The following is a 12,210-nucleotide window of genomic DNA, read 5'->3' as shown; positions in this document are numbered from 1 at the left end:
TGTGAGCCGGAAATAATCAAGATTAAATGGAGGGTTGAAAATTAATGGCGCACTAAGAGATTAGATCCAATGGTCCAGAATTATTGGCGCCCAAAATAAGTGGAATTAGGGTTGGGAGTGGTATTAGGAATGTTAACTAGGATTAGGAATAAGTTAGATTCTAAAAGTTAGCTTAAAGAGGGTGTACAAACACATTTATACATCAATTTGAGAACCTAATCAATATGAGATTCCAAACAAACTTCAGATAACTTCAATAATCTTATTCAAGTTGCGTTATACACCAAATATATATACTTCTTCCAATTAAAATTTAAATCTTGATTCATCATTAAAACTCTAATCCTTTCTATTAAACTCAACTAGGGGTTAAGTTATGTGTTTTACTATCGTAGAAGTAAAGGTGAAAAAAAGAAGTAAAGGTGAAAATTATGTATCGCACGCTGCTTATTAAGCGCTCTTGTAACTTAAATGTGCACTAGAAGTGACACCAAGTTAAGCAAATTTTGTTATATACGGACAAATTTAGATGCTTCAACAACAAAATTATGTCATCCCGTTTATATTTCTTGTTTCACACTGAACCCAATATTGTACCAAGAATTCTATTCTCAAATCCCAACAACAAAACATTCTCAAAGTCCCCAAAAAACAAAACTAAAACCATAGTTCAATTACAAGGCACTTAATTACTCATTTCAAAAATAACCAATGTTGCCACAAACATTAATTTCAGCTAAAAAAAATTCAAACCAAAAGGTAAATTTTAATCACCACAAGAAAACACAAAAAAACACACCAATAACATAACATTATATCACACACGAAATTTACAATGTTCATGCATTTCCACATTCCAATACCATGACCAAAACTAACACTTTCAACTTCAACCTCACATCTTCATGCTACACTTCAAACATGGCTGTAGCCACAGAAATCTTGTTTTCTCACATCTTCTTCCTCTTGAAAAATATTCAAATCAAGGAAATCATTCTTGCAGCCATAGTTTTCATATTCGTTCATTCTTTAAGATCGTAAAAACGTCATGGCCTACCCAATTGCCCTATTTTGGGAATGCTGCCTTATTTAATCAAAGGACTCAAAACCAACTTGTATGAATGGATCACTGACATTCTTAAACATCATAATGGAACGTGTAGATTCAGAGGGGCATGGTTCATGAGCCTCAACTACGTTATAACCTCGGAACCTCAAAATTTAGAACATCTTCTCAAAACAAAGTTCACTATTTACCCTAAAGGAAACTACTTCAGAGACAGTTTCTGAATTACTAGGAGACGGTATTTTCGCTGCTGACAATGAAACATGGCAGAAAGAAAGGAAAATTGCGAGTATCGAGTTTCATTCGACAAATTTTAGGAAGTTAACAATTGAGTCGATTTTTGAGCTTGTGAACAATAGGCTAATACCTGTCTTAGAATCATCATTGAAGAAAAATGTTGCAATTGATCTTCAAGATATTTTGTTGAGACTGACTTTTGATAATGTTTGTATGATAGCTTTTGGTGTTGATCCTGGTTGTTTACAAGCTCATTTGCCTGAGATTCCCTTTGCAGCAGCTTTTGAGGATGCAACAGAAGCATTTTGTTTCGATTTGTCGTGCCGATTTGTGTATGGAAAGCTATGAGGTTTCTTAACTTAGGTATGGAAAGAAAGCTTAAGAAATCAATACAAAAAGTTGATGAATTTGCTGAGAATGTTATAAGGGCAAGAAAGAAAGAACTTTCTTTGCAAAATGAAGATGATAAGGAAAAATCGGATTTGTTAACTGTGTTTATGAGGCTTAAGGATGAAAATGGAAAGTCATATTCAGATAAGTTTTTGAGGGATATATGTGTAAGTTATCACTTGGTAAATCAAAATCAATAATACAACACAAAATACATGAAGAATGTCAATGAATACAGAAATACAAATATCTAGAATTGTACTGTTATTACATCCTTATGATCCACAGGAACAGAAGGATATAATCTAAGAGCTTCTGAAAGAGCAGCATGCAAATAATTCATCTTCTTAATCTCCTCAGCCTTGAATCTCAAACAATCATTGAACACTTCCATGTTAATATCCTCCCTCTGACTCACAACCCTACAAATCTCTTCTAATATTTTCTCCTCCACTTCATGATTCAGATCAACCAACCAAAAAAACCAACTCAAAGCAACTGAAGAAGTGTCTCTCCCAGCTTACAGAGTAAACAATCATTTTGATTCTTGTGAGACACAATAGTTACTGAATGTAACAAAATTATAAAAACAAGTCTAAATATGACTTTTGTTAGTCAGTTTAGTTCTCAAATGAGTCTTTCATTTGTTAGTATGACAAAAGATACATCAAATGATGTTTTTATAGTTTCAATACATTTAAGGACTGTGGTGACTACACTTCGCATTTAGAGACTAAAATGATTGTTTACTTGATTAATGCACTTCAACTAAGGTCAGGTTGTTTTGGTAGTATTCAAGTTTAATCGTTGATTGAAACAATTTTTTTTTCTCATAAGATTGAAACAATCTTTTGTCATGTTTTATTTCCTCTCAAAATTCGTCCGGACACTTTTTTTTCTAGAACTCTTAGGATAAAGAGCTAAAAGTATTGATCTTAATTATAATTTCATTTGATAATTGATTTCTCAATGATGACAAAGAGAAAGTTAAAATTTGGATTAGCATGCCTCCTTCCCCAAAAAACTAGACCACTTAATATCAAATAGAGGAGTAATAACTGAATTCAACTATCTCTTGTTGATTGAACTTCATAATGCATTATGATTTTTCTTTAGGTGGTGGAAGATGACATATTGTTGTTTTTGGATTTCCAAACTGTTGTATTTGGATTTCCAAATTCTATTATCTACCGAAGTTGTTACTAGGTTGAGTCACGACCAGGTCGCTCTCTTTAAGACGTTTCGTGGCACTACCCAAAATTGTGCAAGGTAGACTATCAACCACGCCGCCTCCAGGATAAAACAAGCCCAGCTACAACTGTTCGATTAACTACTGCACTGTAGAAAATCGTTCGAGAATTACACCTTCAAATATGGTACTAAGACCACTCTTTAATACTGAAACCACTTTAATATGATATTATTACCATTCTATTATGGTGCTAAGACCACTCAAATATGGTGTTTCCACCATTCTAACCTTTAAGTTCTCCAAACTTTCAATATGGTACTACGACCACTCAAATATGGTGATACCACCATTTCTCCTCAAATAGAAAAATATTTAAATAATTTATATACTGTTAAGATCATTCATAATTCCGACGGGACATTATTATTACGAAAGGGACTATGATCTTAATAGTACTCTTTATTCCGAAGGGACTTATATTATCGAAAGGGACTATGAACTTAAGACCACTCTTAATTCCGAAAGGACATTAAACCGAAAAAGGGACTATGGTCTTAAGAACACTCTTAAAATATGGTTCAATCGATTGATCGAAGCCACTCGATACGGTACGTAACCTCTCTATTTGAAACCGAAAGGGACAGAAAGGAGTAGAAGCAGAAGAAACTCGTTTAGCACAAGTCGGAGGGAGAAGAGAAGAAAAGAATTCCCGACAACTCAATGAAATTCTTTTCGGTGTGTGGAATGCACTGTGTGAGCTCTCTATTTATAGAGAAAATTCACAACTAATAAGTGAGAAACTTTGGGAACAAGTAATATGAGAAACTTTGGGAACAAGTAACATATTACTTTGCGATTAAGAAATTCACATATTAGATCTAGTACAAAAATATCTTAATTGAGTACTAAAATATATTAAATTTAGTACAAAAATATATTATATTATGTACCAAAATATTTTAGCAAAACTTGGGGACCAAGAAAGCACTTTCTAATAATGATTAAATTAATTATTTAATTTATCATTTCCAAATAATAAAATATATATCAATATATATTTTTTCTCTAGTGCTTATGTACCCCCCCATTAATTAGAGGTACACCCCCACTATATAAACACTACTAATGTGTGTGTTCCATCCGATGTGGGACTTCCACTTTTTTCAATTCACACAACACTAGTTCTACCCAACATGGGAATTTGTGTTTAGTCTTTTTACTCAATTTCCACACATGTTCCAACAATCCCCCACTTGAATTTAAAAAATGGTTTCATAAATAACGTCAAAAAACGTCTCCATAAGATTTGCTAGTAAACAAAGGTGTCGCCTACAACTTGAACCTCTGCATAGCGAGTAAAATTCTGATTAACAAGAGTTGCTTACAGCATTGATCTCTATCTCAGACATAGAACCCACACACAAACCTTTTCATAAGGTGTATTCTAAAAGCCCGTGCGTTTATGGCCTTGCACGTGTATCCCAGTTTTAATGAACGCTCTAGGTATTCTGCCCCGAATTCCATAGGAACCGGCCCTTAGTTCCACATTCGTATAGGTGAGTCTATCAAGAGTACTCCTATAGCTATGTACTCCACTCCAAATAGAGTATAGATCTCATTAAGAGTTTCTATTATCTCATCCTTCTATCGCTGCAGGAATCATGCTTTCTTACTTTTATCATAGCATGTTCTATCACTTGTGACTTGTTATTACCCATTGAACCTATTTCTTGGGATCTCCAGTCATGTAGGTCGGGTTACCATCACTTATGACCTTTGGGCATTAGTCCCATCCTATTGGATGTGTTTAGGACTTTCTTTCTAGTAATTCCTTTCGTCAAAGGATTGACTAATTCTTAATCAGTACGTACATGATCTACTTTAACCGTTCCTTTTGAGAGTAGCTAGCTCTCTAATCCTTTATGTGTTCATGCCTTAATTATCGTCTCTAACGATTCTCAATTTTTGTAATAGCTGCAGACTATCACAATGATTTAACACTTCTGGAAACGGTTTTATCCACTAAGGGATCTCAATTAGCAAGCATCTTATCAACTTGCTTCTTCACTAGTTTTCTCTAGTGTTCTCATCTCAGATTCATTCCATAGTGGACTGAGTCAATATCATCTGTTTTAACAAACAACTCCTCTAGTGATGCTCAATATACAAACACTAGTCGCTAAATATTCATCTGAAAGATGTTCTATTTTATATCTTGTACCATTTAAGTACAATAGGTTACTCCTAGTGAAGTAATCTTAGAGTCATTGTTTTCTTAAGGCACCTCATGACTCTTTCTATAGCATGGCAATGCTTCTCATCCGTCTATTAGTAAACTTGCATAAGAGTTTCATGACATCGGCAATGTCGGATCTAATACATTCAGTGGCATACCTAAGTACAACCAATGATGCTCGCATATTCTGTTTTTCTAACTCCATCTCAAGTGTTCTTACACTTGGATCATAATATATGAATTCAAGTTTACGGTGAAATAATTACATTTCCTTTAGATCTTCTCAACTTTGTGAGATTTATCAAAAAAGTTCTCTTTTCTGATCTAGTAATCTTGAAACCAAGAATTACTTCAACTTTGTCTAGGTCTTTCTTATCAATGTTGTTGATAAACAATGATTTCACATAATTCATAACATGAATCTTTAAATCAAATATGAGCAAGTCGTCTTTATAGAGACATATGATCGTGCAAATATTATTTGTCACTTTCATTCACTTTATACTCATTCGATAACATTAGAATGTCAAATTTTTCATGTCATTCCTTAAGAGTTTATTTTAGACCTCACAAAGAATTATCTAACTTACATACCTTGTTTTCTTGTCCATGAATCACAAAATTTTTCAGGTTGTTCTATATAGATTTCTTCTTCTAGTTCACCATAAAAAGAGGCAACTTTCACATCCATTTGGAGTACTATCGAGTTATGAACGGCGGCTAAAGGGACTAGTACTCTTATGGATATGATTTTCGTGAATGTCGAAGAAGTCTATATTTTTCTCTCTGTCTAAAACCTTTGACTACAAGGAGAGCCTTGTATTCATCAACCGTACCATCAGGTTTTAGTTCCTTTTTCCAAAATCCAAATACAACCGATTGGTTTTGCAACTATGAGACAAGTCAACCAAGTGTCATGTTTTGTTAGACTCTAGAAAATTCATTTCATCGTGTATTGTTTTTGCCATAATTCAGCATCCAATGAGGATATAACTTCTTTAAGGCTTAATGAATCTTCTTCCAATGTATAAACCAAGTTCATACTCTTTAGCAATTTTAGCTTTCTTACCTCCTTGAGGTTTTATAACATCTCGTATGATGTTTTCATTACTATTTCTAATTACATGAATGTGATTAGATATAGTGCCCCCACTAGTTCTTAATTTTTAGAAGGGAGTTTATTTTGCCCCTACTAATGTCGTGCTCCCATTAGAGCCCCCACTAGTACCCCCACTATTCTTTAGTTAAAGGGGTAAACATTTACATAAAAATATTTTCGTTATTTGTAACATACCCAGTGCATACATATTCATAGGCTCTACTAGTGAGTTCAACTCTCTTGGGGTTCAGAGTCAAAATATAGTCCAGACAATCCCAAGTTCAAAAATAAGACAAGTTGGGTTGTCTTTTCTTCAAAAAATTCTTAATTAGAATTTTTGTTCTTAGACTTGGATACTCTATCCAACATAAATTTCAATTTTCGTTATAAAAATTGAACATATCAAACATATCAATTTTATTTTCCAAAATTCGCAGTCATCAATAAATATGATAAAAATATCATTTTATCATTTCTAATTTATGTGTCATCAAATTCACACATATCATAATTTATTATGTTTAGAGATTCATATTCTCTAAATTCTGATTTATATGAACTTTTGGTTCATATATCTTGACTGCAATAAATAAAATTGTTCAATCATATAACTTTAGAATTAATTTCAAGTTACTCAAGTTTTTAAACACTTGTTCGTGATCAATTTTGATATGTCAAATATTAAAATCACACAACTAACAAAATAGAAGGAGAATTTAATTTTTAACATACCATCAAAGGCGCAGTTTTTTCTCACAAAAATGCATGGTACACAAGTCTCTCTTAAGTCTGAGTCAACTCAGTCTTATTCAATAGAAATCTGAAATTCAGATTCTTTCTTATTTTTATAGCATGCAACACGTTAGCACTAGCATCAGGAAAACTGGAATTCTAAATTCTTCCGATTTAATATGCTAACTTGCTTTGTATACCCAATATGCCATAACTTCACCTAGACCATTCACATAAGTTTATGGCAATTCGTGTAATTGAAAAGCATCACGTAAGTACCTGCCATTAAGTAACAATTGGAAGAATTATTTTCTTGTTACAAAAGTACTCGATAGATCGTATTATTTTTCTTTTCGGACCCAAACAATTTCTTATGTTTCGTAAGAAACTAAACTTGTTTGGTTCTGTAACAAATAATTTGTTTTGTAACAAATTATTGTTTCACTATATGACTCTGATTTCGAAACCATATTTCAAACAAATTCAACGTATTTGAATTTTTAGTGTTGTTATTTAAATACAACAATCACTTCATCGTTTCAGTCATAAGATGTATTTCTATAGCTTGATTTATCCTTAATGTGTTTAGGGACAACTTAACCTCAATATGTAACTTCTTCAGTAGACATAGCAGATCGAAACGTCTTAAAATTGTTGTTTTTGGATTTCCAAACTGTTGTATTTGGATTTCCAAATTCTATTATCTACCGAAGTTGTTACTAGGTTGAGTCACGACCAGGTCGCTCTCTTTAAGACGTTTCGTGGCACTACCCAAAATTGTGCAAGGTAGACTATCAACCACGCCGCCTCCAGGATAAAACAAGCCCAGCTACAACTGTTCGATTAACTACTGCACTGTAGAAAATCGTTCGAGAATTACACCTTCAAATATGGTACTAAGACCACTCTTTAATACTGAAACCACTTTAATATGATATTATTACCATTCTATTATGGTGCTAAGACCACTCAAATATGGTGTTTCCACCATTCTAACCTTTAAGTTCTCCAAACTTTCAATATGGTACTACGACCACTCAAATATGGTGATACCACCATTTCTCCTCAAATAGAAAAATATTTAAATAATTTATATACTGTTAAGATCATTCATAATTCCGACGGGACATTATTATTACGAAAGGGACTATGATCTTAATAGTACTCTTTATTCCGAAGGGACTTATATTATCGAAAGAGACTATGAACTTAAGACCACTCTTAATTCCGAAGGGACATTAAACCGAAAAAGGGACTATGGTCTTAAGAACACTCTTAAAATATGGTTCAATCGATTGATCGAAGCCACTCGATACGGTACGTAACCTCTCTATTTGAAACCGAAAGGGACAGAAAGGAGTAGAAGCAGAAGAAACTCGTTTAGCACAAGTCGGAGGGAGAAGAGAAGAAAAGAATTCCCGACAACTCAATGAAATTCTTTTCGGTGTGTGGAATGCACTGTGTGAGCTCTCTATTTATAGAGAAAATTCACAACTAATAAGTGAGAAACTTTGGGAACAAGTAATATGAGAAACTTTGGGAACAAGTAACATATTACTTTGCGATTAAGAAATTCACATATTAGATCTAGTACAAAAATATCTTAATTGAGTACTAAAATATATTAAATTTAGTACAAAAATATATTATATTATGTACCAAAATATTTTAGCAAAACTTGGGGACCAAGAAAGCACTTTCTAATAATGATTAAATTAATTATTTAATTTATCATTTCCAAATAATAAAATATATATCAATATATATTTTTTCTCTAGTGCTTATGTACCCCCCCATTAATTAGAGGTACACCCCCACTATATAAACACTACTAATGTGTGTGTTCCATCCGATGTGGGACTTCCACTTTTTTCAATTCACACAACACTAGTTCTACCCAACATGGGAATTTGTGTTTAGTCTTTTTACTCAATTTCCACACATGTTCCAACACATATTCCCGAATGGAATAAAACTAAAGAAAGGAACAAAAGTGATATATGCAATTTATTCCATGGGAAGAATGGAACGTATATGGGGAAAAGATTGCTTGGAGTTCAAGCCAGAAAGATGGCTAACTAAATATGGTCATTTCATGATCGAATCTGCCTACAAATTCACTGCTTTCAATGGAAGACCGAGGTTGTGTTTAGGCAAAGATTTTGCATACTATCAAATGAAATATGTTGCAGCTAGCATCATATTTCATTACCATGTTAAGGTTGTTGAGAATCACCCTGTTGTTCCTAAGCTTTCTTTGACACTTTACATGAAGCATGGATTAAAAGTTAACCTTCTTAGACGTTGTGATGAAGAAATTCATAAATATTTGAAGGTAAGTTAAATGTGAATTGAGAATAAATATTGCTATGATTATGGATGATGAATATGCACTAATATATGATCTTTTATAGTGGTATTGCATATAGTTTCTTTTAGGTGAAATTGTTGTTCATTTTTCTCTGTTTATTAATGTATCCGTTCTTTTTAATTACAAGTAATAATTTATAATGAGCTTGGTCTTTTTTGTGCCAAAAAGTATATCTTTACAAATTGTGCCAAAAAGTATATCTTTACAAATTTAAAATATAATACTATTTTTTTTTACTTAATAAAGTTCCAGGCTTTCCTTCAATAAAAAAAAATGTTCCAGGCTTGTTTGTGGCAATTGACAAAGTCACGACTGGTTTATTAATTTTATATTTTACAATAAAGAAATTGATTACATTTCAAATAAGATAAGATTTTTCTTAAAGAAAAAAATATAAGCTTTGCCAATCAATTTTTTTGGCGATTAGCATAACATGCTTACTAAAATATGAGTGACAAAATTAACTTGTCTTGTAGCAGAATTAATTGCATAATTTTAGAAGTCAATTAGACACATTTTCTACTAATATGGAATGGTACAAAATTTGGTTTGATAAATATTTTTCCAAAGAATCCATAGTCACCTTGTGGATTCTCATCTCTCAATCATTTTTGTGGATTTTCCAAATTAATTTGGTTTGTGTGGATTCCCAAACTTGAGAATTTGAGTAGTTTGTGTGAGTAGGAAATCCACCTGGAAGATGTAGAAATGGAAAATTAATTTGTTCATGTTGATTCACAATAAGATAAAATACACATGCGTAATTTAATGGTTTTCCTTTTAAAAAAAGATCAAACGATTTAAATTAAAATAATTAACAGGATCTATGGTAGACCACTCTTTAGGTTGGTCCATCATAGACATTTGAGGTTGAAGTTAACAGGGACCTTTTTGACTAACGGAGCAAAACAAGAGGGACCAAAACGTTGATTTTACAAGTTATGGAACCAAAATGTAAACTGAAAATTATTTAGGGGGCCATTTATGCAATTAAGCCAAAAATATACTCCCTCCGGTCCTATTTATAAGAAAATTTTCAAAAAAAAATTTGGTCCAATTTATAAGAAAAAGTCACAGCTTTTGAGGTACATTTATTGTTTAAGAGACTTTTCTAACCCTCATTTAATGTTTGTCTTTTTAATAATAGTGGGTATATTTAATACTTCACAAAATTTTATGAGGGTATATTTGTAAAAAGAATTCAAAAAATTGCAACAACTAATGATTATCTTGGTTTTGATGATTTTTGGTTTCTCTTCTTATAAAAAGGACCAGAGGAAGTACACCCTCCGGTCACTAATATAAGCAAAAACCCACTTTCTAGATTCATTCAATAAATGATGTATGTAGCCTATAATAAAGACTACATACATCATTAATTGAATGAACCTAGAAATTGGATTTTTGCTTATATTAGTGACCGGAGGGTGTATATGTTAGTTGAAAGTATTATGCAAAACATAACTTTTGATTTTATTCAAATAAGTATTTTATTCTAGAAAACTCAATATCTAAAATTTTGAAAGTATTATTCATTTCCAAAAGAAAAGATTAGCCTCGTTGAACTATGAGTAATTTAAAAAAAAAAATGAGGAAATAAATAAGAAAATTATTTTGGGTTAAATCTTTTTGAAAACAAAAATATTTAGGAAAATTGAAACTTCGTTATTTTTTCATAAAATTCAAACAATATTTAAAAAATAATTAGAAAAAGGAAAAATGTTTTTTTTATATAAAAGTGGGGCTAATATGTACTCCCTCCGGTCACATTTATAAGCAAAAATGTACTTTTTAGGTTCATTGAATACATAATGTATTTGGTCTATATATTGACCAAATACATTAAGTATTGAATGAATCTAAAAAGTGCTTTTTTGCTTATAAATGCGACCAGAGGGAGTAAGTCACTTCATCTCTTTTCAATAAGCAAGGCTGTCTTGGGGCTAATATTTGTTTAAGGGAAGCTTGTGAGAGCTCAAACTATGGGAGTTTTGGAGGTAATAAAATGATTAATATATGAGATTCTACAAGGTGACTGATGACAGTGCATCAACACTAGTTATTTAGTCATATTTAGGTCTTTATTATAGCATTTAGAGAGTCAACTGCAATGATTCATGGTGAAATCAAGCCAAAACAGGAACAAGAGCTCAAGAGAAGAAACTTCAAGAAACCAAGGAAAATTGCCTAAAACTCAAAGCATCGTGCCACGTTTGGTTATATTCGTGGCACGTTGAAGGAAGCGTGGGACAAAGATTCATCTCTGGAAATTTCGTGGCACGAAGCAACATGCAACGTGCCACGATGGTTGATTTTGTCTGCTGCCACGTAGGATCAATGAAGCATCGTGCCACGACCAACCCGCAACGTGGCACGATGATGGGCTTTTCTGAAACCCTAATTTCTTTCTATAAATATCCAGCTGCTAGCAAGGGTTTTGGTACTGATTATTATTGCGATTTTGAGCACTAAGGACGACAGGAGACCAAGGAACGAGCCCTGAATCTCATACCAACACCCCGTTGGTTAGATTTATGTATGTTTTCTCTTGTTAATACTTATGATTGTTTAGCTATGAGTAGCTAAACCTTTAGTTTGGTTAAGCCATGATGAAACTTTTGTAATATATGATTTTGTAGTTGAACTCTCTCTATTATCAATGCTATTCAGTTTTTATTCAGAATTACTTGTGTTTATTGCTTTTCATGTTATCGTTTTGTATGACTACTAGCCCTAGCTTCTTGCAATCACATGAATCGATCTTAGGAATTGAATGACTATTAGCCCTAGCTTTTAATCCAGAAATAGTAATTTTGTTTAACTCAACACTAGGAACCTAGAGATAGGAAATTGAGGGTTATGATACATGAATTAACGTTCCAATATT

The 12,210-nt window shown here is 32.5% G+C and overlaps 1 pseudogene; it reads left to right on the top strand.

The window, feature by feature from the left end:
* The first annotated feature begins 569 nt into the window (after nucleotides 1–569).
* Nucleotides 570–9,324, top strand: LOC146953717 (cytochrome P450 86B1 pseudogene; annotated as a pseudogene).
* The last annotated feature ends 2,886 nt before the right edge of the window (nucleotides 9,325–12,210 follow it).

The sequence above is a fragment of the Medicago sativa genome, chromosome 1 (genome assembly GCF_051527215.1).
Source record: "Medicago sativa cultivar Bolivia chromosome 1, Bolivia_mono, whole genome shotgun sequence".
Lineage (NCBI taxonomy): Eukaryota > Viridiplantae > Streptophyta > Magnoliopsida > Fabales > Fabaceae > Medicago > Medicago sativa.
The sequence above is the reverse complement of the archived record's forward strand: the minus strand, read 5'-3'. Positions and strand labels throughout refer to the sequence as shown.